Raw genomic sequence first — 27,435 nt, forward strand, 5'->3', positions numbered from 1 at the left:
GGAATAACCTAATCACTTATTTAAAGTAGTTTTGATTTTCTATGAAGGCAGAGCTCGCACATATTGTAATACATAATGTACAGTGCACCTGGGCTGGTTTCATGCCATATTCCAAAGGAAGTTTTAGGCATTTTATATTAGTGTCTCTTCTTTTTTTTGATGATTTGACCAATAATATATTTAATAGCTCATGGCTGGTGAGGTTGCTTCTGTCTCTTCCTTTGTACCCGAAGTCTGAGACCCTACACCTCGCTTACATCTTGGGAGGCAGGAGAAAAATGGTATTACAAGAAACCACTGTGCAAAGAGAATTCGGAAGAAGTAACGGGTTGTAACAGTATGAATTGTACCTTGGTATAACCACAAACCTCATTCATCATTTGGGAATCGTTTACCTTTCATAGTGGTGAATTATCCCTGCATGAGCTGTGTCTTCATCTATTAGTTAAGACTCATGTGGTAACCTAAAAACTTTAAAATTAAATAAATAACTAAATTACACTTACAGTACTGGAATAGCTGAATTGCAAACAAACAAATGAGCAAAAAAAGACTCCAAAGCTTTCCAGATGGCTGGTTCCCACTGATGTACATTTTTTCTCTGGAGCTTCAAAACATGTTTAAATTATGAAATTTGGTGTGATTACAAGAACTTGGCAAGAACTCATTAAGGTTTTAGTCTGAGGAGTGATACTACAGAGTTAGAGATCTGAAGATGAGCAATCATGGAGTTGTACAGCTGTCCTTATGTGTGCATAACATTGTCAGCATGCATGGGACTATGATTCCCAGGTCCTGACTTTTTCATGTGCCGCACCCCTGCTGCTTCCTTGCGCCAAATACATCCTTGGCAGAGTTGATGAAACTGGTGAAATTGCATCAGTAATTTATTTGACTTCCTTTGCTTAAAACTGCTTGCTTAGCATCCCCTGCATGCTGTCTCCAGCTTCTGCTGAGGCCAGGTGACTTGGTACGTGTCTCCTCTGCTTCTGGCAGTGCTTGGAGAAGTGAGACAGCCAGTGAGTACCTGGCTTTGCTGCTGCAAATCCCTGTGTTCTGCTGGGGCAGACTTACCGCTCCACAGGCTGATCCCTTTCCTTTGCTGGGACAGCAGAACAAGGCAGAAAAGCATGTGGTGGGCTGTCTGGAGTGGGAGACAGCAGTAGTAACAGATGGTGGGAAGGAAAGTGAGGAGGAGTGGAGGATGACAAAAAAGGAAACACAAACAGTATTTTTACTATCTGTTTTGCATATATTCTGAGGCTGGCAATGCAGAGTTTTCAGTTCAAGCGGTGTCTCACACTCCCCATTCAACCCGTGGTCAAGCTGACAAGCAGGAAAAGGTCTTGTACCCCAAGTGCAGGGGAAACACACCCCACTGGGGCAATGGTGGGAATGAAGACTGGAGATGGACCTCTTAGCAGAGTTGTACTTGAGAGAAGTGGGAGCCTTCCTTTGCATCTCTGCTTCTCCTGGCTGCAAATACAAAAGCCTCTCTCCAGCTCCTTCAAGCCCATCCACTCTCAGCTCTTTAGGGCCAGGGGATAATATCCTGTTACACAGCCTGAGGAGAAAGCCGGAGCCTTCTGGTTGCATGACTGATCAAGGCTGCTAGTAAGGCCACCACATTTTTTTCTGATGCAGTTTGTTGTCCATGTGACATTTGAAGGAAGTCCTTTCTTGTCCGGTCTGATGACAGACACTGCTCCCCACTCTGCAGCAAGGGCAGGTTGGTTACACATACCCCAAGATACAGGGTTAAGGGCAGTATGAACACAGAGAAGAGAGGGAGGAAAAAACCAAAAACACAGTGGTGGCCTTTCAGTAAAAAAAGTTACCCCTGGAGCTAGCAAGAACATTACACCATTGTGTGGTGCTGCAGAGAGCCAAACCCTGCTGAACACCAGACAATAGACAGATCACTCTGAATTATTCAGCTGTAGCTTAATTATTCAAGAAGAGGATGTGACAACTATTCATGTCAAAAGGAAGGAGGAGGCAGGAAACTGCAGTTCCCTTGTGCAAGCCTGGTGCATGCAGGATACCCACTGGCTGGCCATACTACAGAAACAACAAAGTCATCCCTCAAAAAGGACCTCCTGTAATCCCCACCTTACTGGTCTCTAGGGAAAGATCTTGCCATTAGCATTGCACTGGTATTGCATTCTTGCCGTCTGAGTAAGTAACCTAACCTGCAGTAAGCACATACATAAGCATTTCAGTGACCAACCTGCTCTCTACCTACCAAAGTATGGTTTGCTGTCTGCTCCTCAGATTTATTGCCAAAAGACAGTTCCTTTGGGGCTCAACCAGCTGCTACCTTATGCATCTGTGGACTCCTGCCATATGTCACTGCCAGTATATAAATTAAAAACAAATGCTGAAAGTAAGGTGAAGAGATAAGTAACAGCACAGCAGGAGGAGATGTGCTTAAGCCTACGCAGTGGACACCGTGTGACTCCTTTCTAATAACTCACTGTCCATCAAGTCACTATCATGTGTAATAACCTGCAGATGGCTCAGCAGTGGGTGGCATTAATATACTCGGGCCCCTCTGGCATACAGGTGCCCTGCACTGTCCTTCCCACTCTCTCTTTTCACCAGCAGACAGCCTTGTGCCTTGTTGCTGCCTGTCAGGTAAAGTGAGCAACACACACTTGCTGTCACACAAAACACATTTGGCTGGCTCCTGGTGGGCTTGCACACCTTCCCCAGGTGGGGAGGAATGACAGGTGGGTACACCTGATGTCACTGACTTTTTGCAATGGTACCAGATTAGAAAATTTGTAAGCAGCAGCAGAATTGAAATATCAAGGATGTTCAGACAGTTTGCTGATGTGATTTTTTGTTTATTTACTATTCTATCCAGAATCATTGCCTGGTTACACACACAGCCACTTTCAAGGGACATCCCTGATGTTGAGGCAGTATGGAAAGCCTCTGGGTACTCCACGTGTACTAGGACTTGCATTGTACAAATGCATGCACAGACTCAGATGACATCTAAATGCTTACTGTGCTTTTGTAAGATCAATGACAGCATACAGCAATTTCTCAGGGAAGTTTTGAGAAAGAGAAAAAAATCCAAGCCATGGAAAAGGAACAAGAGGAAGGTATGTCCACAGGAAGGGTACACAGGGTAATGTTATTAGTTAATTTACTTTTCCTAGAAGATCTGAAGGAAAAGATAAAGAAGCAGATTCAGAAAATGTTTACACAGGACTGGAAGGGATCTTCCACTGCAAGTGCTGTGTCATGTAATCCATGTTAAAAACATAAAAACCACAAGCTGAAGAGTCTCTAGACTTCACTGTTTACATTGAAAGGCCACTGCAAAAACTTGCTGCTAATGTTAGAGAGCATCTTCAGTTTTCCCACTTAAATTTATTGATGGTGAGTTACCCCCATTATTATAAACCAATCACAAGTATTGAGATACTAGGAAGATGGGTGTTGAATAACATCTGATGGTACTGAAAGCAAAGGACAGTCAACCATGAAACTAAGTATCACAGGAAGATGCATGGGTTGGACTGCTTTGTCTTCTTTTAGTGCTGAAGTCTTTCTTTAGGCTGAAAAATCCTAAACTGAAAAATCCTTGCATTTTGCATTAATAATTAAAGAGGAGTACTTCCGAGTGAGCACAGATTTGTTACAGTTGATTAATAAGTTTTTCTTTATGACTTCCAATGAGCAGATTTTATGTAATCTGCTTCTCTTTCTATATATCATTTACAATACTGAATATTGTTGTTTCAGCCATGGTTGTGTTGATGCTTTTAGGATTTACTTGCAGGTAATGCCAAACCCCTTCAGCTCAAAAGTCAATTTGATTTGCACCACTGCAGAGACATATTCAGTAAACTGAGGGGGGAGTACAGGCAGGTTCGAGAACTCAGCAGGCAATCTTAGCCTCATTAGCGCTGTGTAAACACACAGAGGGAGAAACTGGAGGTGAAATGCAATCTCTCATACATGTTAGGGTCAGTGGGGCTTTGCTCCTCTTAAGACAGTAAAATGATCTCTCAAAATTAAGAAAGGAGCCCTAGGGCTACCTTGCACTGCTGCCTCCAGCACATAGTAAAGTCTGCCAGCAACAAATCCTGCCTCTATTCAGGCCACAGTAGATGGAGACAGGGATGCTGATGGACAGAGATCCTTGTCTCACACACATAAAAACTGACTTACTCCTTGTCTGAAAGGCTTAATAGTACTGTGATATTTTTAATACTGACGCCATTATTTTGGAAGGTAAAGATACTGGTACCTTAAAAGACTCAAAAAGTATTATTCAACATTAATTTTAATTTCATGCCATTAAACCAGGTAAAGAAATTCAACCCCTTTCTTCTAATGTCCAAACAGAAAAACACAATCTTGTTAGCAGCACTATTCTGAAAGCTCTGTTTTCCTCCCTGCGTTATCGAGCTTCTGGAGGAACTTCAGCCCCATGCTTCTGTCCTGCTGCATTCACAAAACCTGGAGCAGAAGCCTGAAGATAAACAAATCCCAGTACAACGAGGAGACTATTTAGTATCCTGAATAGATCCACTGTTGCACTTTTTAGTAGTATTATTCACTCTTTTTAATAAAAAAACCCTCAAAAATAATAATTGCAATGTCTGTCATTAATATTATACTGTAGGCAGAGGAAAAACATTCCCTTTGTTCCCAGTCATTCCTATTACGTACATCTTTGTGTGCCTGTAGCTTCCTCAAAAGCCTAGGAAGAAGCTATCAGTCTTTCTGAAAAATTATCATACGTAATTTTATTGTATAATGAATCAAGGATCTGATACTGGAAGAAATTTTGCTTTTAAAGAGAGCTAGTGTTTAATAAGGTTACCTCAGCTTTTTTAAATCAAAGGGCTTGATGGCATATGGGCCCACAACACAGTATCACAGCTGACAGAAATGATTGGGACTATGAATGGTCTGGAACAGGATGGTATTTACAAGTGTGGAAAATAAACATCTTGTGAAAAAAACCTGCAAAAAAGGAAAACTTCAAGAAGAAAATCTCTTTCATTTTGCTGTGTTCTCTCTAACCAAGATACTTGTGTAGCCAAGTATTTTGCAAGCGAGAGCTGGTAGAGACATCTACAGTTAAAATTGCCAAGACTTTCAGTATTTTACCAAAATTTTAACTACCAGACTAAAATATTAGAAGTTTTCTGTCTGCCTTAAGGTGTAACAAAATAATCCAGCAATGTTCATGAAAATGGTTATAAAAAAAAAAAGTATTTTTAATCAAAATTATTTGCCCCAGCTATTTTTTTGGAAGTCAATGAGAAATCAATGTACGTCTGCTTCAGTCTGCAATTTGCCTCTTGAGCGACCATTGGATTGCCTTTCACATTAAAGATGTGCAGATTTGGCTGCAATGTAAGACTTGGAAAATCACTGATATAAGTGGGTGCTTTGCTATTGACTTTACTGAGACCAGTATTTTACCCATCAATATCAACTGCAGTACCATTAGTGGCAGATGATAACACATTGAATACAGCCTTTTGGCAGAAGAAGCAACAAAGTCCTCCCTGGGGAGTGTGCAGATCAAAAGCCATGTAGCTACATAAAATGTAAATACAGCACCAAGGCCAGGTTAACAGGCCATATTGTGAGGAACATTAGCTTCAGCACCATCCTAACATAGTTTCCAGTAAGCTCTGAGCACAGGCAGAGCAGTCTGCCCCAAAAGCCTATGCAGATGTACTACTTGTGGCATAGGAAACCATTCTTACGCAATGTGCAGGACAACAGCAGATAAGGACTGAAAAAGACAAAAACTGTCCTCTTAAGCTTGCACATGTTAAGGACTGTGACTGGGAAAAAAATGTCTTTTGTTGCTAGCTCTGAAATGACCTGTGTCACAGCACTGTAATATCTATGTACAAGCAGACCAAAATAAAAGCTGCAAAGGGGGAATTTATTGAAGTATTTTATAACAGTGATTCATTACGCACATTAAGTTTTCCTTTGTATTCCATGCCAATATATTTAAAGAGGAACATCCAGGCTTAGAAATAAAGAAATTAATGGTCTGACCAAGAGGTGCTATAAATTGGTAAGAAGCATTACAGGTGCTAGATCAACACAGACTGTATCAGAGATTGTCTGTGAGCTAACAGTGTAGACCCACAGTTTCAACATTCTCATGAATTTTGCATGTTCAAACTTCAAATACCTACTGTGTTTCTACACCTACTGCATACTTTCAATCACTACACACGCTGATGTCCAAAAGAAATTTTGCCTTACACAACCTGGAAATAAAGCGCTGAGGATAAACTCCTTTGTGATAGTCTGAGACATATGAGTGGGGTTGTGATTGTAAAATGCCATGCACCCTTGTACGAGATAAGAAATAACAGCAAAAGATCATGTTACTTTAGCAAACTTGTAATGTCTTTGGAAAAATAATTTTTAATCTGAATATGCTGCAGATTGAATAGGTTTCTCTGAAGGCAGCTGTGGCTTTTTGCTGACATGATCAGGTGATGTGGCTCTATCTTATCAGAGGCAACCATTTTAAATGCACCAGGTTTCAGCTGGTCACTTCATAGGTAAGGATTTTTCTGTTGTGTTTCCTGGGGCATTTTGTTCTCTACTGACATGAGTTGTGGCACTGTTATTCTTTTCCTAAGCTGCAAGGGTGAAGTTGTGAGCATTTTGATATGTTTATAAAGTGATAACTAGTAAGTGTCCTGTATTGACAAGCCACTCTTAATGAAGGAAACACTAATACTTTGCAAGGGAGAAAATGAAACAGTACAGCTGTATCTTGTCCACAGCAAGCCAACCTAAGAACTAGCTGTAAAACTGAAGTTTCTTAGATTCACTCCTAACTCACCCCTAACTGACCAAGTCACACTGACTGCTGAAGTCAAGATGAAATCAGTGGAGAAACAAAGATGAAACAGTCATCATCACTTGCGCTGTGTTTAGAAGTCCAGGTGCGTAAACAGAGCTGTACCACAATGAAACTTGGAATGTAGGAATTAATCTTGATGTGTGGGCCTGACCCTGCCACTTAGGCTGTGTGGGGAGTTTCAGACCCTACGTATGGCCCTATTTTCTATGACCTGAAATATCTTTTGATGTGAAGTCCACTTGCTGTTAAAACAGGCCTTGTCAATACCTCTAACTTTCTTGCAGAGCCATGGACCTGACAACTGTTCCTTTGATGACTGCCCTTCTTTCAATGAACAAGTCAGGTCAGAGAGCTGACATGGGAAAGGCTGTGAAAGAACAGCCCTCTCTAAAGAAACCATACTTCCATTAATTCTGAGGTGCCACCACTTCTCTGCATTTCATGCAGTTATTCAAACATTTCAAGTCCCTACGTTTTGCTAAAACTGTTTTAAAAACCACAATAATGAAAATAGGCCTGAATTTTACCCTGGAATAAAATCCCCTTGCACAGGCAGCCAACCATGACCTATTGTCACGTAGAAGCCATTTGCCGGGGGGAGGGGAAGGAGATAAGAAGTCATAGGAAAAGCCAGACAGTGTTATGGACCAGAGTAACAGTGTGCTTACAGCCACTGCAAGCTCTGGAGGCCTGAACACAAACCACACAGGGATTCCTAGGCAGAGTCCAATATTGTTTGCTAGTGAGTAAGCCATTATGCCTTGCTGGAATTAAAACACTTTTTATGAATACCTTTATAATAATTTTCTTAATTTACATGCAGCCCAATAGCAAAAAGAAAAAAAGAAAAGCAATGAAAAAGACATGGATCATGGAGCACTGCATTTGTGTACCCACAGATGTATCCATTTCATTCATTTAGAAACAAACACTTCTGGAACCACAAACAAAAAGCGCTTCGCTAGCCCCCCCCCGTCCATCTCACTTTAAAGCTGGTGCCCTCCATCTTTAATGGCTATAATTGCTGCTCCTATATCCTGTGTGTTAACTTGATCCCTCTAGCCCTGCCAGCGATACTGGCCTTCATCCAGCTCATGTGCCTCTCACACAGGTTCCTTTGTCATTTCCTTCCCACACCCCCTTGTGCATGATATGCACACCCTGAGCCTTAGCTGCAGCTTTGCTCTCCTTCATGTATTTCTAAAGACCTACCTCTACCACCATACCCATCAGGAATTTCTAATTGACTAGGCATAAGCAAATATGAACATCTGGTTAAAATAACACTTGCCTCAATTACAAAAACCCTTCAGTCTTTAGGTCTGCTGTGCTGACGGGCTGTCCCTGAAATCATGCGTCACCGTTGCTGTTGTTCTTGGTCACCCCTTTGCTTACTTCTCCATGGCAGCTCCGGGAGCACGGTGTTAGGCTCTTGAAGGCAGAATAATTTTTATCGCAACCTGGTATGGCACCTGGCACCAGAGGGTCTCATTCCAAGCTGTTTTTTTCCAGTTTATGGCATAGGATAACATGGTGTAAGCTCTGACCACTGCATTACCAAATCGTTTGTGGCAATGCAACACCCTTATTATGACTGTTTAAGCAAACCTATTATTTTCCTTCACTGCTTCTTCAGCTCACCCTAGATAAGACCTTCAGCTGTAGCTTGCTGCCTCTCCTCACTTCTGAGCACTGCCAGCAGCTCTCGGTGCCAGCGTCCCTTCAGGTGGTCAGGCTGCAGGCCCCAGGGGCCCAGACTCAGTAGCTCGCTAACGAAGTCCAAGACAGCTGCTTGTACCAGAAAAGGGATGGGGAACCTGCTTCTGCTGTGAAACTCAGCACTTTGTTTGTTTGGTTTTGTGGGTGTTTTATGTTTGTTTGCGTGACGGGAGGAAAACACCTCACAGAATCGCAAGGTGGGAAAACTGAGACAAGGCACACGATGCCAGCAGATAAAAGAGCGCAGGGGATGGCGCAGGGCGCCACAGGGGCCATCCCCAGCAGTGGGTTGTAGTCGGTCACAAGCTGTGAGGGGCCTGGCCAGGGAATATTCTGAGGGAATCCTGCGCTTCGGACCGCCTGCATACTTAGCTCAGCTTGCTTGCCCAGCACTGAGCCTCCTCTACAGCTCACAGCAAATAAACCTCGAGGTGTCCAACTGCAATTTTCAGTCACAAACTGCCAGAGCCGGGCAACCCTGCAGCAGCTTCTGGAACACCCCTTTTTCTCTTCAGCACGGTGTTTCCGCGTTGGAGCGAGCAGGCCTGGCGGGAGTCGGGCGCACGCGGGGGATCTCCTTCCCGCCCCTTCAGCCGCCCTTTCAGGAGGTGTAGCAAACACAAGGACGCCGGTGCGGGCATCCCCACAGGAGCGCCGCTCGCGCACCCCCGCGGTGCGCCTGAGTGTATGTGTGCATGCTGCGTGTTGCAGGGAGCGGGGTGCGGCGGGGCGGTGCAGGCGGAGCTCCGCGCCCGCGGCCCCGCCGCCCACTTGCCATGCGCTGCCCGCGGCCCTGCGCGCCGGCGGGAAGCGGGTGCCCGCGTCCGGCGGCGGGAAGCGGGTGCGGCGCGCGCGCCGCGGCCAGCCCGGCCCAGGCGGCGGCGGGGTTCCCCTTTCCCTGCCGCCTTTCGCCGCGCTGCGGGGGCTGAGGCGGGCGCGGCGGCGGCGCTGCCGGGGCGGGGGAGCAGGACGAGGAGGAGGAGGAGGGAAGGGAAGAGAAGAAGAGAAGGGAGGAGGGGAAGGAGGAGCCGTCGCCGCTGTGAGGCGGGCGGGTTGCACACATACACACGCACACACACAGAGGCATAGTGAGCGGAGGAGGAGGAGGAAGGAGGAGGTCGCCGCCTCGGCGGAGCCCCGGCACCCTGCGCAGCGCGGCGGGGCCGGCGGCGGCGCCCGCCCTGCCTCCCGCCCCGGCGGCTGAGGTAAGGCGGCGGTGAGGGGCTGCGCGCGTGGGGCGGCGGCGGCGCGCGCGGCGGCCGTTGGGGGCGACCGTTGGCCGGGGGCCGCCGAGCCTGTCAGCAGCATCGCGTCCTTCACGGCTAGCGGCTCTGCCCGTCTCTCCGCTCCGGGCCGTAACCTTGGGCTCCCCGCGCCGCCCGGGGCAGCCGCCCGGCGGCTCTGGCCTCGGCGCACCGGCCCCCAGCCTGAGGGGAGAGGGGGCGCCGGGCGGGCGCCTGTGGCTGTGGATACGTGTGTGGCATTTCGTGTATGTATATCGGTGTGCGTGTGAGTGTGTGAGTGACTGCCCGTGGAATTACTCCTCTCATTCTCACTGCCAGCTGCGCGGCTCGCTGTAGTTAGTGAGTGTATCCGGATTTTGTCAGTGCTGGGCGGTGTGACAAATGTTTCTGTGTAGTTAAGTATAACTTTTCTCTGGTGGGGTTTTTTTTCGGGTTTTTTTTAACATTTTTTTTTCTTGGAGAAAGGAAATCTCATCTTTTGAAGATTTTTTTAATTATTATTTCTTGTTTGCTTTCAGATGTATTGAAAGGTCTTTCTGGCTAAAAGTGCTTGTGTTGTCTTTGTGTGTGGTTAACTTCTGCAAATGTTTTTAAATCACTTACTGGTAATTTTCAAAGCAAGGTGTGAAAAACCATTTTCCATGTTGCCAGAAAAGCTGTGCACAGTATTCGATGCGTGACTTTGAATTATTTGCAGTCAGACACCTGTTACTTAATCCTGTTTATCCTTTCCAGTTAGTTATCCAGCCTGGGTCGTTGTCTTATTTATTTTTTTTTTTAATATCTGAAAATAAACTACAAATATTGTTTCATGCTGATATCTAGTAGAAACCCAGGAATCTAATGCATCTTTGAGGTACATAATGTGTGTTTGTTAAGTAATGTTTTCTCAACTGGAGATGATTTTGGAAAGTTACAGAATAATCTTTATCTCCGGGGGAGTTTATATAATGTTAAAGTGTCCATGGGGGTGCATCTGTAAGAAAGGCAGGCAGTAGGGGCTATATGAAATCCAAGTTTTGCACAGTATAAACCTTCAGTAAAGCGTGCATCGTGTTCTCTTAATATGTAAATACTATTCAGGTTTTCCAAACTTCACTTGATGTTGCACCATGGAATTTTTAGTTTAATAATTGGAGTTAATGAGGTTCCTAGAGAAAAATGTCGCATTTCTGATTCCGCGAGAGGATGGAGCAGATTCTTTCATAACACGTTTGTCTTGATGGTTGTATTCTGTAGTTTACTTGAGCAGTTATAGCAAGCTAGTCATATTGCTTGCTTAAGATTATTTTCTCTAACTTGTGAAAGTGTAATGTCAACAGTATTTGCAAGGGTACGTAATATTGTTATGTAACACAAAATAATTATTGTTGTATAGAGCTGAGCAATTCTGTATTATACAGAGACAGTTTCTAAATGGGAGTTGAGAACAGATTTATTCCTTCTGCTACTGATAACTTTGTAGAGTAATTAAAAATAAATTACAGATTTCAGGGATGAGAATTATCTTCCACAATGTTAATACCGCTGTACCTTCAAATTTTGGTTTTGATTCATCTCTTGATGATATCACTAAAAAACAGGTAGTAATATGAAAGTCAAACCTCTGGTGAAAATGTAACTGCATGTAGCTGTCAAAATAAAATTTTAAGATCTGATTTGATTGCTGCATGTGGATACGTACTTGGTAGAGTAACAATGTCTTTTATTTTATAGGCATGCACCCACGCACTGGAGCTTTGTTCTAAAACAGTATTTTTCTGTCATGAATTTATGCATAACCTACACTCTCTGCTTTTCCTCAGCATGCAGGGAAGAAAGAACCTTAAGGGGAAAGAGAGAAAGACTGAAAAGGGGGAGGAGAGGGAATTCATATGAATTTCCCTTACTGGCAGAGGAAATAGCTCTTTGTTATATATCACCCCAAAATCACTGGTTGTGTTCTGCTTTCACAGTTTCTAAAATAATGGAGAGTTGTTTGGGCTTGATATATGTTGCTGACTTCTGTTGCAGACTTTGGCCATTTGTTGCAGTAATACCTGACTGTGATGATGAACTTGGGGCTATGCTGTGAGTCTTCAAGTGTTAGTTACAGCTTTGTAGAACTGATGGCTTTATTTTCACCAGGTTTACGTATACTGTATTGAAAACTTGCAGGGGTGTAATTTCCTTGCTTAATAAGATGACTGACTTTGTATTTCTTTTTCATTTTTTTTAGCTTGTCATTTTTTGTGTTCTGCTTGTGGTGTTCAGTCGTTTGCATTCCTTTGTGGTTTTAACAGCTCAATTGCTATTCCTTCCTGTTCATAACTTGCTGAAGACTGAAGCCTGAAACTGTTGTTTTAATATTTTCCTTAAAATTGAATTAATCCCTCTTCCAGGGGAAAGGGAGAAAGGGACAGAAGAATACTTACCAGAATTTTAAAAATGAGAGCAAAAACTTAAAGCAGGCATCTTACCTAAGAGAGGCGAGTTATGAAAATCGATACCTCATCGATTTTGGAGAAGGCTGGTTTCCTGTGTGGTTTCAACCATCTGTCCCATTAGATTTGGGGAATTGTTGTAAATTAGTTTAGAAGTGAAATTTTCCAAATCATAAAATCTCTGGTTGGCTGTTACTGGAAATCATTATTAAAGGTTGCATAAGCATTATTTGCAGGATGGCTAATCAGTAGCATGGGCTTAGTTCCATTCTCTAATAAATAGATGCATTGTGCTACTGCAGAAATTGCAAAACGGATGGCTTGAGTTCAGTTACCAATTTTGCAAGATATGTAATATATCCAGTTTTGGGAAGAGTCTTTGGTGTCTGCAGAACTTGCACATACTGGAGATGTTTATGACCCACACTGTTAATGCTTCAGAAGTTTTTGATTATACTGTTGAGGACATCTTAATCTTATCAAAGATGCATGCATAACACTTAAGACATCAAAATTATCTAAGTGCATGCACCAAAGGCGCAGATATTTTATTTGGTGGGATTCTGAGAGCAGGCTTTACGGTTCTCTTGCTCCTGCAGGAAAAGTGTGTGCTGGCTTGACTTTGTTGTGTGATTTTTGGACTTGTGTTTCCAAAGATCTGACCTGTAGAGTGTTTGAATATATGGGGTGGCAATGGTGTAAATACTAAAAATACTGTGCTTTGACATTAACCAGCCGCCTTGTCTTATTTTCTCGCCTTGTGACCACTAAGCTATGAAAATCTGTCTTGTTAGTCCTCACCCATTTTCTTATGGTGGTGGTTTCTGGAAGTTTTGTAAATACGCATAAAGAAGCTTGTGAAACTGCGGAAGACAGATTCCCAGCCATTCTGGAATTAATTAATTAATTATGCCTAGTAGTAACTTCTGTATTATAGGAAGACATGTTGATATATCCAAGTGCCTGAAAATAGGGTGCCACAATATGGAAAAGAGTATCAGAACAGCCCTTTTGCAGCTGTCTTCATAGAGCTAATGCTGGGACTCTGTAGTTTTCAGGGCAGGATGCCCCCGAGCGGCTCATGTGAGGCACAGAAATAGATGGTACAGCACAATTGTGGCTCTAGAGGTTCCTCTCCAGCAGACTTCTGGATGATGAGTTGTTGATTTTTCCCTGGTTGTCACTGTTGGGGTCTTGGAAGAAAAACAATGCTTACATCCCCTCCTTTTGAAGACCTACATTGGCTTATATAAGGTAGTGAAGTGCTATGGTTTCTTTTGTCGGTTTGGCTGCACAAGTCATTCTAAGTATCATTCACTGAATGAAGAACTCATTAAAGCTGTAGCTGTGCAACAGCAAAAGAATCTGGATTTTTGGAGAAGAGTGAAACAAAACACACTCCTCCTTTCTACTGAAGAGCCCAGCCCTTGGGCAGACTGCTACAAAGTCATACTGTCCTGTTTGCCTTGGCATGGATAAATCGTATTTGGGAATGGTTGTAATGTTTTATTTTACCTTTGGAGTTCTAAGAAGCACCAGTTATTCTTTCTGTGGGAGGGAACCTGTTCCTGGGAAGCAGTGCAGGTGCCACTGAAAGGTTAGAGTGCCTTGATGTAGTGTATGCTTGTGAAAAGGGAGAACTACAAGGTCTCCAGCTTCTAAGGACACTTGCCTTTTTCATGGTTCAGATTTCTCTGGCAGATGGGACTATTACTTTGATCTCTGTGGCTTCCCATTCTTTTCTGTTGCCAGTTACTGGCGTTGAGCTCAGTCTTGATCCTTTCCCACCAATGGCTGTGGGACAGATGGCATAGATCGTGAAGACCATAGATAAAGCATGGAGAAATCCTGCTTGTCATCCCCTGTATAATGACCAACTTGTTTAATGAGTAGGTCAATCTGTAACCTGACTTTCTGCAATTGAAGCATGCTATTTAATGCTATGCCATAACTAGTAAGTGCTCCTAGTTCCTGATGTTGTGTGTCTCATCTTTCTTTTTACAATAGCAAGCGATCAAAACTGAAGTAGGTGATTGACAACTGTCATACATCTGAAGTTAGGGCCCTGCTTTCCATTTCATGTAGAAGCTATTATCATACCACCATGAAGCCCTACACTTGGGCAGTTAAGGGTCACTTGCTTGACCTTTTCTCAAAATCATAGCTTATTTCTTTAACTATTAGCAATAACTGGGAGCTTTAGGCAAATGAGGTGAGATAGTCTGTTTGGAATGTGGTCTGTTATAAGGTCTGTGGAGTTCTTGAAATTGGTATCACTGAAGTAACGTCACACCTCTGCTCTCTTCTTTCTGAAGAAGCTAGCTCTATTCAGTTGACTTTGAGGCTCTCAAATTGTAACTGTGAGCTAACCTTGCAGTTGGTAATTTCAGAAGACCGTGAGACTATGTGTAACTATAGATTAATCTGAATGCTAGTTTCAAGAGTGATTGTTCAGATTGATCGTTTACTTGAAAACTGTTCATCTAGGCTTGATGTTTGTATTCTGTTTTTATGTGGAATACCATCTGAAAATATGAAGAGAGAAAAAAATCTAGAGATGTCATCCATGTATCAGATAGTTACATGAAAGCATTTTGTATCTGCAGTTGGTCTAGCAGTATGCCACCTGAGAGAGACTAATATACTCAACTTCAGAAATGTTTGGGTGCACTTTGGTAAGGAGGAAATGGGTATGAAAAAGGTATTGAAGAGCAGGCTATTTATTCTTGAAGTTATGGATAGAATTCCTTTTATAACAATTTCTATATTCAACTTGAGCACACACGCTCCTGCAGACTGGAAGCAATCAGTCAGGAGGTTAGTGACTAATAAAGGGGGCAAAAAGAGTAAAGACTTGAAAGGTTAATAAGCGTCTCTTGGATTCCAGTGATGTAGAGTCTCCATGATCCTGTGAACGGTGTGATGCTGTGGAAAATAACAAGTAGTAAGGAAGTTCTATGAGATGTAAGCTGTGGTTTTGAACAAGATAGGTTGGATGAAAGAGCTTCTCATAACAAAATGGTAATCTTTCCTACTTGATCTTTTAGGGTGTTCCAAAACACTATGGGGTTTTCTGTTCCCATTTTCCTCCTTGAAAATATTTTTCTCATGCCTGAAATTGCTATGTCTCTCACGTTTTCTTTCTGGCTTTCCTTCCTAAGCTTGTGGAGGTTCGTTATTGATGTTGTATGTGCTATACTTGTTGCATATATGGATCTTCTCTCGGCTCTTCTTAGCTGAGGCTGTGTTCTGGATCTAGGATGCTTGCCTTTATCTCTAGACATCTGTACTTCTGCTGCAGCTGCTAAAAGGAAACATAGGGAGGAAAGGAACTGACAGCTGTAGTGAGGGCCTGTTTGTTTTGAGATACACAAATTAGGATAAAAGTTCTTTAAAAAAAACAAAACCACCCAAAAAACTGTGAATATTGATACTTTCTTGTAAGTTGCATTTTCTTATGTACACATGATAAGGATGCATTAATTATTACAGAATTCCTCTCAAGAGAGTGGGTGGAAATGGAGGATGAATGCCTCATTGGGAAGTAGGAAATAAGGACAGGGAGTGGTTACTCTGGCTAGGCTAACATAGTCTATTGAACCAAAGAGAATTGGTATAATTTTTTCTATGCAGGACCCTGATCAGGGAAGGAAAAGCATTTTTGAAGAAGGAAGGGGAGAGATGGGGTGAGAGGCTGATGAATTTCTGGTAGGTTAGTTTGCAAAGATGACAGTGAAGCATAACCGTTAAAGGAGAGGCTGGTTGGCATGGTGTGGTGATGAGATGTACTCTATTGCTCCTAAACCTTGACTGCAAGGCAGCTGTTGGATGATTATTTTTTTTTTGCCTCCTCCTAGTTCTTGGGGATTAGTGCAGATTAAGTGGGTGCTCTGGTGGATTTGGAGAGCTGTACTGCATGTCTGACATCAGGAAAGAATAGACTGAGTAATTATTGCTTTCTGGTCTTTCAGTCTGTGTTATTTGTGTACCGGTTCCCTAGCAAAATATGCTTAGGAATAATTGTCATACATTAAATGACAAGGGAAGATGGAATGTGATTGCAGGTATATCAGAGCAGATTGCAAATTAGGTGCTGCAGTCTGACATAAGAGCTGTTAGTTGCAGGTTATGTGAATACTTTGGCATCACTGCTGAGCTTGTGATTTTCACATTGGAAATCTCCTGTATTCTTGTATGCTGCAGGTGCAGGGGAGCTCTTGGAAATTCCCCTCAGTGTGTCTGCCATCCCTCACATGATATGCTTATCTGCTTTGATTGGTGAATTCCCATGCTGAAGCAGAAGGTGGGGGTTTCTGGGGGCAGTGGGAAGAGGAGGGGAGAGATGTGACGTGGGAGAATAATTGAGGGCTCAAATAGGGCAGCCTGAGTGGGGAGAAGATTCAGCTGCTGCTTGTTGTCCTGGGGGGGGAGGGGGGGTGGGGGCGGGGCGGGGGGCGGATACCATATTCTACCAGGCATAGAAGCTGGGTCTGTGAGACCCTGGTAGGCTCTTCTGTAAGGCTAGGAGACGTAGCCCCTAAATAATACATTTATATTTACCCTGGGGAAGGACTGTTGGTCCTGTAATCTACCTGCTGCAGCTGAATGGATACAGTGATGATATTTTTTTTAACACACATGCCCAGCCACACCCCCCTACCCAAATCAAATCTGGTAATATCTAGCAGAGTCTGGCTGGGTTTTTTTGCTGAGACTTTGGTTTTTGGCTGTGACATACATAGTGGGTTTTGTTAACCTGTGACTGTAGCAGATGTCTAGGAAGAGAAATAACTTCTGGGAAGACCTTGGCCCAGGTCCGAACGAAACAGGCAGACCCTTGTCTACTTGGATGCATCCTAGAGCATTATGTAGGCTTGGCCCTGCATGCTTCCCCTCCCCGCCCCTTCCCAAACTGAGAAAGTACTGGAATTGGCATATATGCCTAGCCTGGCCAACAGGTATTGATAAAATAGTCTCCTTTGAGATATCCTAATGAGAGCATAAGGTTAACTAGGAAAAGTCATATAATAATAGTTTGTAGCTGTGTGCCGTTTCGTGTGTGTCTTGGTACAAGAAAATGTGTTATAGTTAAATTAGTCTTTGCATCAGGTAATGAGGTGCTTGCACTGCTTTTATAAGAGTGGTTGCCATGTCTGCCTGTGTTGAATTAGTGAAGACTGACACCTTGGAAGGAGCATATGGTACTTAACTGGACTTCCCCCAAGGAAAGTTAAAGTTGGTGTAGTACTGGTGAACTTGGTAACCTCTGTTGGTACTTTTGTGAATCAAGGTATGGTTCACATGCATGGGAGAGAGTACCCTAAATGTGTCTCTTTCAGCCTTAGCTGTTAATCACCTTTGCACTGCAAAAGACAGCTGATGGTCATTTAGTTTTCTGGATTGAACTGGTAGTAAGGATGTACACATGCTTAGGTGGACAGGAAAAGGAAACAGCAGTATTAGTCTTCTGCATTTTGCATTTATCTCTGGAGAGCTGTGTTATCATTACTGTGGAGAAATGTTGATGGTTTTTCCTATTGCATGTTTTTGGTTGATGGGTATCAAAGGTATAAATCTTAATTTTTGCTAGTCTGGTTGAGTTCATTTAGAAGAGTTCTTACTAATGAAGTTGGAACTGCAGAATTGTGGTCCGTGTGTGGACAGAGGATTCACAGCTCACTTAAACCTTTATCTGGTTGTCCAGATGGCATAAAAACTTAAATCACCATTTCTATGTTGCATCTTCATTTTCAGTGCTGATTCTGTCATGGAATTGCAGCCTCAAAAAAGAAAAAAAAAAAAAGTTGTTTTTTGGCTATGGTGAGAGTCTACCAGTTGTTTTATTCAGGCTTGGTTTCTTAGTTTGGGGATGGAGTTGTTTTTAAAGGTAAATAAATTGTACTCTCCAAGTTTTGTGCAGATCCCGGCATGTTAGTTTCTAAAAGCTTTCCCGTGGTAAACTAAAAAGCCTTGTGTAGCCTAAATGCATTTCCAGATGTGGGGAAATGAAAAGTATATGTTTGCAGTAATTCTTTTCTATAAAAACACATATATCTATTTTGTAAATGCTTCTTATATTTTAAAACATGAGGTGAAAGCAATACATGAGTTACTCTGAATTGGTATGAAGTAGGCTACTTCAAAATAAAAAGTGAGCTTTATTGCTGGAGATATTTTTTTTTAATATAATGATCTTTGTGATATTTCAGTTTTCAAAATTAAACCAACTGAATCAATCTGTCAAGAAATACATGCTCTGATTATATATCTTTGACTTTGTTATGCTCAGTTAAATAAACAGTTCCCTGTAATCTTCACTGATCTCATCCTGGTTTCATTTCTAATTTATCCTTGAAAAGACACTGCTCACCCTAATTTAGTATAACCACCTCCCCTCCCCACAGTAGAAGGGGACTGAAGATGAATATCGTGAAAACAAAGATATAATTGTAGCTCTTGGATGTTAGATATGTTAAAAACATTCGTTGAATTGATCTGAAATTATGTGGAAAGATATATAGGTAATTTCGAATCATCAAATGATTGATAACATGTTTTCCATGATTCAGGTGCTGAGCAATGTGGCAATTTAAGGCTTTTGAAAACTGGAGAACAGATTTTGAAATCAGAGGTAGAAATGGCAGAGGGAATTACATTGCTGGGTTAACCGTTACAGTTTTAAGAAGTTGGCGGCATCCAACCGTAATTTAGTGTCAGGATGTTTGATGTGTATTTTCTTGTAATTTTCATTCTCTCTTTTTTTTTTTAATGGAATTGTTTTCTGTAAAGAAAACAATCTTAGTATAACAAAATATGAGAGATTTTTCAAGTCATGTAAAATTACATTAGACTTTTTGTGGGCTTAGTTTTTGATTAATTTTTTTCTGTTCCCTTAATAAAAGCTGATGATGTCTTACCGATTAACCCCTACTTTTAGCAGCATTTAAATACTCTTGAAGACCTTCATGAGTGATTTGAAATTTTAACCAAAACTTGGATCATGAAGGTGTTGCTTCGCCTGGTTCATCTAAAAGATCTATAGAAGTGTTTTTTCAAAGCATTGGAGGTAGTAATTATCAGAGTAAGGTGTCAGTTCTGTTAAGAGATATAAATCTGTATACCTAACAGTTGTGAAATTGTAGACCTATAGTATTTGTTAGGTGAGGTACATCTCTTCCTTAATAAGTAATTGCAAAAGTAATTTAAATGATAATTGTTTTTCTGGTAATACTGCTTAATTTCATAAACCATTACATGGAATCCCTGAGTTACTAAGAAGCCTACTCATCACTTCAATTTAAAAAGCAGGTGCTTCTGTATACATGAAGTACAAATAAATTTCTAGCTGTCCTTTTTTTTTCTCCCTCAGAAGTTGGAGATAAGATAAAACTTCTGTTTTAATTCATGTAAAGAAATTCTTACTTAAAGATGACTGAAAGTGGGTGATTTTTTTTTTCCTGGCACCTCTTCATGCTATCATCACATCAGTTTTAGAAACTGAATAATATTGTCTTAAAGGCTTTGGTAGGGCATAGTTTACTTAGCTGAGTGGTCTTCAGCTGGTAATTAGCACATCTCTTCATAAATGTAACAATTTCAACAAAAGTTGGCTCTTCATCTACAGGAATGTCTATTGACAAGGTATGGGTGTTACAAGCATGTAATAGTCAATTTGAGCTTTGTATTCAACTTGGAATTGCTTTGTGCCTCATCTATGGTGCCTTTTGGAAGGTAGTTGCAATTTATCTGTTCTCTCTTAATGTAATACTATTGTGACTGGGTTTATGCATCTGCAGTTTTTTCAAGGAAGATTCATAGGCCAAAATTGTTTGTGTCTGCTTACTGGTCTATTCCTTTCATTGTCAAAAGGGAAAATAATAATAGAAAAAATTAATGTGTGAGCAGTACATTACTGGAGATGTGACTTGTTCTGCTCTCAGTGCAGCTCATTCTGAGCAAAGCCTGTGAGATGGTGTTTTTTGAAGAACTGGTGAGAAGCAAGGTATAATAAACTTTACTGTTTACTTCCCTCTTGCATCATTCATTCTTGTTTGTGCTTGATATGATAAATAGCTTATGAGTAGCTCTGTGCTGCTAGTGTGGGTTTCCTATTTGGGCCATGTTTTGGCCTTGGAAAAGTTAGAGCAAGTCACTTACTATTTTCCTTCAGGAAGAGACAGGGATTGGAGGGGGCAGTTATTCTGATAGATAACTGAATAGCTTCTTTGTTATTGTTTGTTCTGGTTTTATTTTTTGTGGTTGTTTTTTATTTGTTGGGTTTTTTTTGTTTTTTTGTTTTTTTAAGTTTTGAAATTTGACCTGACAAAGGAAAGGTAATGAGAATCTAAATAGTGTCAGGAGTTACTTGGTGGAGGGTATGCCATCTATGAGAAATAAAACTGACGTGAGTACAGCACGCTGCCACTGTGCAAACCATGCCTTTCAGAGCTTGAGACATGATTAAATAGATCTGTAGGTTTTGCAGGTGAAATACAGTTTTGAAGCCATATGAAATATTTGGCAGTATCCTGTTGGCTATGCATTCAATGGGGCTCCGGTTATTCCTTCCAAAGTGAAGTATATATCCACAAGCTGTCTCAAGATGCAAATGCTTCTGACTGTAGCACTAGGCTGACATGTACTTGCTAAAAATGTTCTTTTTCAGAAAAAAAACAGCCCCCTGGTTTGTGAGATCAGATGTTAGACTGCACTTTTGTGGGATGGAGAGAAATTGCTGGAATTGTAGATGACTATTGAGGCTGATATAATTACTTCAAAATTAATTTTTATCTCAAGTTTCAGCAGTGCAGGGAGTGGCTGTTGGGACCCATTTGATCCTGTAGTTAGGTGTGGTAGTACTGGGTTAAGAGCATGTAACCTTTTACAATGCAGGAGGGATGGGTGCCCAGCCTGAAAGCTTTCTTTGCTTTTTGGTATCAATTTGGCAATTCCACCTTCTAGCCCCGTTCCCCCTCCGCGTATGTTTTGGGCATAGGCATATCTGGCTGTAGTAGACTTTTAAAATGAGATTTCTTTGTTCTAAACCCTGACGAGTTAAATACAGCAAGACACCGCCCCCCTACCTCCCTGTTCTGATTATGGGATTTTTTTTGATACTTACCTTGAATGTCAGATACCTGTCTTTCAATACCCATCTTTAAATAATGCCTGACATGAAGGCTCGTTGTCTTGTGAACAGTGAGATACACAACAGCCTTCAGCAGTGCACATCAGAACAATGTGCATACTTCTAGCTTAGCCTTTAAAGTATGCGCTGAAGTACAGCACAATGTAAATGTCAATTCAGGAATGTTAGGTAGGTTTGGTATGATCCCTTAAGGATTCTTTCTTCATGTCCTAAATTGCAAGGTTTCTGGGGCAGGAACTATCCTTGCATTATTTATTTTATGGCATTTATTACAATGCAGCCTGTTTTGTTGTTTGTTTTTTTTTTATCTGATTGCTGCCCATTTGCTGGAACTTCAGATGAGAGAATACACTGCAACACAGCGGTTTTAATTAGAATATAGATATACAGTGCTTTTATGCAAGTTAAAAAGAAATGACATCTATGTTGTTCATTCAACATGCTGCAGTGTCTGAAGATATAAAGCAGCTTTCAGATTTATTTTTTTTTTATATTGCAGTAGTTGAGACCTTTCTTAGTGTGGTAAGAAGACTTTACCGAAGCTTGCAGCGTATATCTTAGTAATGGAATTCTGGTAAATTACTTCTCGCCCTTGACTTGTGAATCAAAACGTAGCAAATCAGGGGCACGGACATACCATACTAGAACGAACTCCCAGGAGTGCAGCTTAATGTATGGAGCAAGGCATTGCTCATACTGCTTAGATTGACGTGTCATGCAGTATTAGAGGCTATTGTCTTTAATACCTTTGTTAAGGAACAGATCCAGTTTTGATTTATAGTCCAGCAGTAGCAAAGGTTCATTCTTTTCAGGTTTAAAAGTACAGTATGACACAGGATATTTACCAAACAGTGTTTTTGCATATAATCTTTTGACACCAGTCTTCCAGCAAAAATGTAAATGCGCTTCGTAGTGTTATTTCTAGGTATGAGGATTCCCTGTGTAAACCTTTAAGTCAGAGCATAACTCAGGAGTGTCTCCTCCATTTTTTTTGGTTTGTTTTTTTTTTGGCAACTGTATGGAGATAGTCTGAATCAGCAAAGCTTGCTTAAAGGGACGCTCTCAGTCAAAACCTGTACTGAACTGAAGTAGCTGCAGACATCAGGCCTACTGCTGAACATCCCTGTCAGTTTTAAAACAAATTTGTGTGTTGTGCTGTTTGTTTCCACCTTTCTTATATTTTTGTATATTTATATATATTGCCTTATATAAAGGGAACAAAGAAGAAACCCTGAATAAGCTCGACTGCACAGTTTGATGAGAAAGGAAATAGAAGAGACTGGGTAGAAACTGCAGTCTAATAAGCATAGATCTAGAAAGATGCTTCAGCTATGCTAAAAATTATTTGACACTTTGCAATCTTAGAACACTCAGTGATCTAATAGTTGTTCTGGAATCGTTTTTTTAGGTGTTGTACATACTTGTTAAAACTGCTCCTTCCCCCAAAGAATTTGTAACACCAGCAAAGGAGGAGCCTAGAGCTGAACACAATTTTTAGTCTATAGGCAACAGAATGTAAGTGTGAAACAGTTCTAATTAATGTGATAAAAGATCAGCCTAAAAATACAAGCTGCATCTTTGAATAGTTTTCAGTCAGGTGGGACTTCAAAGTTACTGACTTCCCTTGGAAGCGTGCATTTTCACAACCTAGCACAGACTAGTACTGGCTACCATCAGAAGAGATTTGCTCTAATAAAGCCTGCAGCATCAGGCCCAGGATGTTTGCACAGCATGGCTCTGTAAACCTCAGTGCAGATGTGTAATGCTTTGATCTGTTTACTGGACAAATAAAAAAACTAAACCAATGTCTCCCATTTTTTCTTGGGGAGAAACTAGTGGACAGGAAGTCTGGCTCGCCATATCAGATTTTGCCCTAAGAAATTGCATCAGTTCTAAAAAAGAGGCATTGTACTTGCAGCTTAATGTTTCAACTCAGTGTCAAAACGTTATGTCAGAATAATGCAAACCAGTAATGCAAATGATTTTCTTGGGTGGATTTCAACTCCTGTGCTAGTATCTGGTAAAATATATTTACTTTCTTGCATGGAAACATCGTGCTATTTCTGTCACAATAACGCCACTTTCAGCTAGCTGGTTGCAGCCAGATTCAGAGATAGTGATCATAATTGTTTTGAAACATATCTCTCTTTATCAGAGTGTAGATTATTCTTTTATACTCGTATTATTCAGTGACTACATGTTTATGTTGAACTGGGTATGTGTTCGAGGTGGGTAGAAACAAGATAAAGTGCGTTTAAGCCAATTGTAATTTAATTTCTCTGTATATTTTGTTGAGACAAGAAAAGCTGCTGGCGTTTAGGCCTTGCCATGCATTAAGAAGTGATTACCAGTCAAATTCTCCTATGAAATTAAAACAAATCGGAAAGCAAAGTGAGAAAGAGGAAGAGATTTGCATGAATTAAATGTCCGTGGCCTGTGGTGTGCCATCGTCTGTTGCTTTTTCATTGACAGTGTCTGGTTATGTAAACTTCTTTCCACTACTTTCATCTTGAACTTGCAGAAAAGCAGTTGTGTGGTGTAACATCTACTAGTGTAAAAATGGTTGTAAATATACTGCTGCATCTTCACTGTGGAGCCCAGTAGGAAGGAAAGAAGGGATGGAAAAAGAGTGTTCTCTAGAAGCACAGATGGCTTGAGCAATTAATAACATTTTGTAAAATAGCTTACACCCCACTGCCCCATCCCCCACCCCCAGCTTAATATGATTGCCAGAAAAGGACTGTATGAAAAAGATGAGTGAATCTATTCGGTACATACCTAATATGATCAGCTGTGTACTCTCCCCTCCCATATGTTATGGGACAAAGAGGCTTGGATAAAATGGCATGCCCATTCTGTGTTGTTTTGCACTGTATCTTGTATTATAACCAGTATGTAATTATCTCAGTAAATTTTCAAGGGGAAAAGTAATGCTGCTTAATCCCTTTCTCTTGCTATTAAGGAGGATTGGGATAATAAAAAGTGTAGATCAGGACATGCTATGTTGGGGTCTCTGGCCTACATTTCAAAACATGAATGACAGGAAGCAAGCCACCAGTTTCTGGAACATGGGGTATATCCCAAAAAGAATGACTGAGCTGCAGTAGGATTTCTGTGTTGATGCTGAGCTTTCCCTGGAGACCTTAGATGATTGCATCTTATCTTGGTGATTTAAAGTGCTGGTGGCTTGCTGGCCTCAAAGGAGTATGCATTCTCTTCCTGTCTCACCTGCTGCATGTTCCCCAGCGCCCACACTGGCTGCATGTTTGAGTCTAGGATTGTCCCTTCATTTCTGATTTCTTTGGATTAGGGTAGGACACCCCTAAACTTTACTCTTAGTTGGAGTGCAGGTTTTCATGAAAATAATTCATCTCATTGGCCCAAGCAAGAGTAAAAGCATTTAACCATAATGACCTGGATTCTTTGTAGTGCTGTAAATGAAGTCTTGGATTGTTAATGTTTTTCATCAGCAGTGAGTAATTTCATAGATTGAAAACCTCTTAAACTGCAGCATGATAATTTTGGTTCCAGAGAATTACTGTAGGTGACTGTAAAAATACTTTTTTTTTTCCTCCTTCTAAAAATCCCCAAACATACGACAGTCCTAAAACACAGGTGAAACTACCTGCAGAAACTTTAGGATAGTATATAGTTGCTACATTCAAGATACCCTGAAATTCTCTGATTCAAATTGCAGATTGTGTTTCTTAGACCTATTACAGTGATGAGCATTTGTGGTAACTGCTTTATATTGCACAAATGCTGCTATTTATTGCTTGGCTTAAATTATGTGGTTTTATCATAGAAATATAATTTGTTCACTGTAGAAAAAAGTCTGGAAGACTTTATTATTTACAGATTTTTGGACTGTGTACTTGTTGATCAATATGCTTTTCATAAAGTAGAATTTCTGGGCTCCAAATTATTTGGAGTCTCTGTGGATGTAGTCTGGTGGTTTCAGCAATTCAGTGTGCTGAATCTTGCACAGCAAACGCCAAAAAGTACTTTTACTTTTCAGTTTAGCTATACGCGCCCTGATCCTGAGTTGAGAACTCTCTTGACTCATGACTGCACGCCTGGAATGTAGGGCTAGTACTCAAGTGTATGTTGTGTGGCATTAGCATCAGCTTGTATACTTTTTGTTTAGTGAATTTCTGACTTAATTCAGTGAAGCTAAATGCAACAATCCTTAATAAAACCATATGTGGTTTATGAATGTGATTTCCACTGTGGTATTCTTTTGGCAGAAATGGATAAAATGTTATTTGGGTTTTTCTTCCTGTTTCTGAAATTACTGACTAATAGTTGTGTTTAACTGTGTATTTAGCTGCTTCCTTTGTCTGTGTCCATGAATCATACTGTCAAGTTTTTATTTACTTGGGATAGACAGCTATATACCCCCGTAAATCACTGCCATCCAGGTCAGTATCAGTGAAGAAAAGGTGCAGAGCTATCCTGGTAACTGAAGAGGTCACTGATCTTGTGGATTAGTATGTGCAATGTTCCAGAAAGATATGCCAGAGGTTCAAATTATGTAATGCTTTAAGCAGGAAGCTACCAAATTGTACATAGAGTGTGTCACCGGCAACAGACTGATGTCCCTGGCAAGGCTCCACTCCAGGAAGGAGCTGAGGTTTCTCAAGGGCTTCAGATGAGAATGAATGATCTGACGGCGTGCCCTTGCTAGAACAGCTTGCCCCACTGAAGGCAGGAGCTGGCAGTGCACAGCCTCGCTGCTTGCTGTTAGAAGGCAGGGTGCTGACATAACGTTTTGGTAAAAGTGGTTTCCTGTCTACAAGAGTGTACCAGCTGGCATCATCTTATCAAAGACTTAGTGTTAGAGTGAGAGTGGTTTCCCCCCCCCCAGGATTTTTGGTTTTGTGTGTTGGTTGGTTGTTTTTTTTGCTTTGGGATTTTTTTCCCCCAGATACTGAAAAAAATTTGCAAACGAAGAATGATGTTTTTAGAAACTATATGTCCAGATTGCTGTATAGGAAATATAGGTCTGAAAAATGTTAACAACTTTGTATCTAAAAGTAACTAATAAACAAATAAGCTATGGTTGGTGTTCCTTTTTGGCACAAAGGGAGTGAAAGTTTGGTAGGTAATGACTGATTCAGGATATATTGACAGACTAAATTAACTGTCGTGTTTAAATTAAGATTCTAATGGTCTTTTTTAAGTTGGGTACTTGTACTTCATTTTTAACTAGAATCAGGCAAAAGGTCTTTGTTGGAATTCTAATGTTTCAGTCTCCCAGTGGGTAACTTGAGGAGGTACTCTTCATCCATAGCCAAGTGTCCATAGATGGGAAAGTTACAGACTTCTAGAAGTGTGTTCCTGTCAGGTCGTTCCCCCTGATCATTTCAGAGAATGACAGGTGAAAGAGAAACTTGTATGTTAGATCCCTGTTGATGCAGACTTGTTTTCTGCTTTAAAACATAAATAAATAAATAAATCTCTTGACAAGCCCGGAATCTTGATGAAGGCTGTCCATCCGTTTGAAGGATTATCATGACAGCCTGGGGGTTTTGAAAACTTCAGTCCTTTCCCAGTAGGTTAATAGGGGGTTAAGGCACATGGAGAGAGGGAGAGGCAACCCGTATGGTACATGTAATGTAATTGGAAAGTTCAGGTGACTAGTCAGGAATCAAGTCTTGGCTTACTGAACAGTAGCTAAGAAATCTGTGTTGTGGCCAGTGATGAACATTGGACACTTCAGAATTTGATGCCTCTGCACCTGGTTAAGTGTTGAGTTGCAATTGAGATCCTGTGGTATCCATCCGGTTAGGCGTTCAGGATGTGAGGAACATGAAAATAATGATCCTCTGAACCGCCCCCCAACAGGTATCAAGGTACATAAGACCAGCTTATTCACCTCTTCTTAAAAAAAAAATACTAATTTGTTTATTTTCTTTGGAACAAGAGAGAAATAAAAATTGTAGAGTTTTTCTGTTCTAGCCTTAACACCCAGATGTAGAACAAAAGATAAACCTGAGGCTGCAGCTGCTGTCCATTACCCCATCA

General features: G+C 41.2%; 1 protein-coding gene across 5 annotated transcripts in view; it reads left to right on the forward strand.

The window, feature by feature from the left end:
• The first annotated feature begins 9,379 nt into the window (after positions 1–9,379).
• PLCB4 (phospholipase C beta 4) overlaps positions 9,380–27,435 on the forward strand; it is a 208,918-nt gene continuing 190,862 nt past the window's right edge. For all 5 annotated transcript variants that reach the window (XM_055725825.1, XM_055725824.1, XM_055725827.1 and 2 more), the window contains exon 1: positions 9,380–9,798. The gene's annotated coding sequence lies outside the window, so the exon portion shown is untranslated. The remainder of the gene's footprint in view (positions 9,799–27,435) is intronic.

This window comes from Falco cherrug, chromosome 13 (genome assembly GCF_023634085.1).
Source record: "Falco cherrug isolate bFalChe1 chromosome 13, bFalChe1.pri, whole genome shotgun sequence".
Taxonomy (NCBI): Eukaryota; Metazoa; Chordata; class Aves; order Falconiformes; family Falconidae; genus Falco; species Falco cherrug.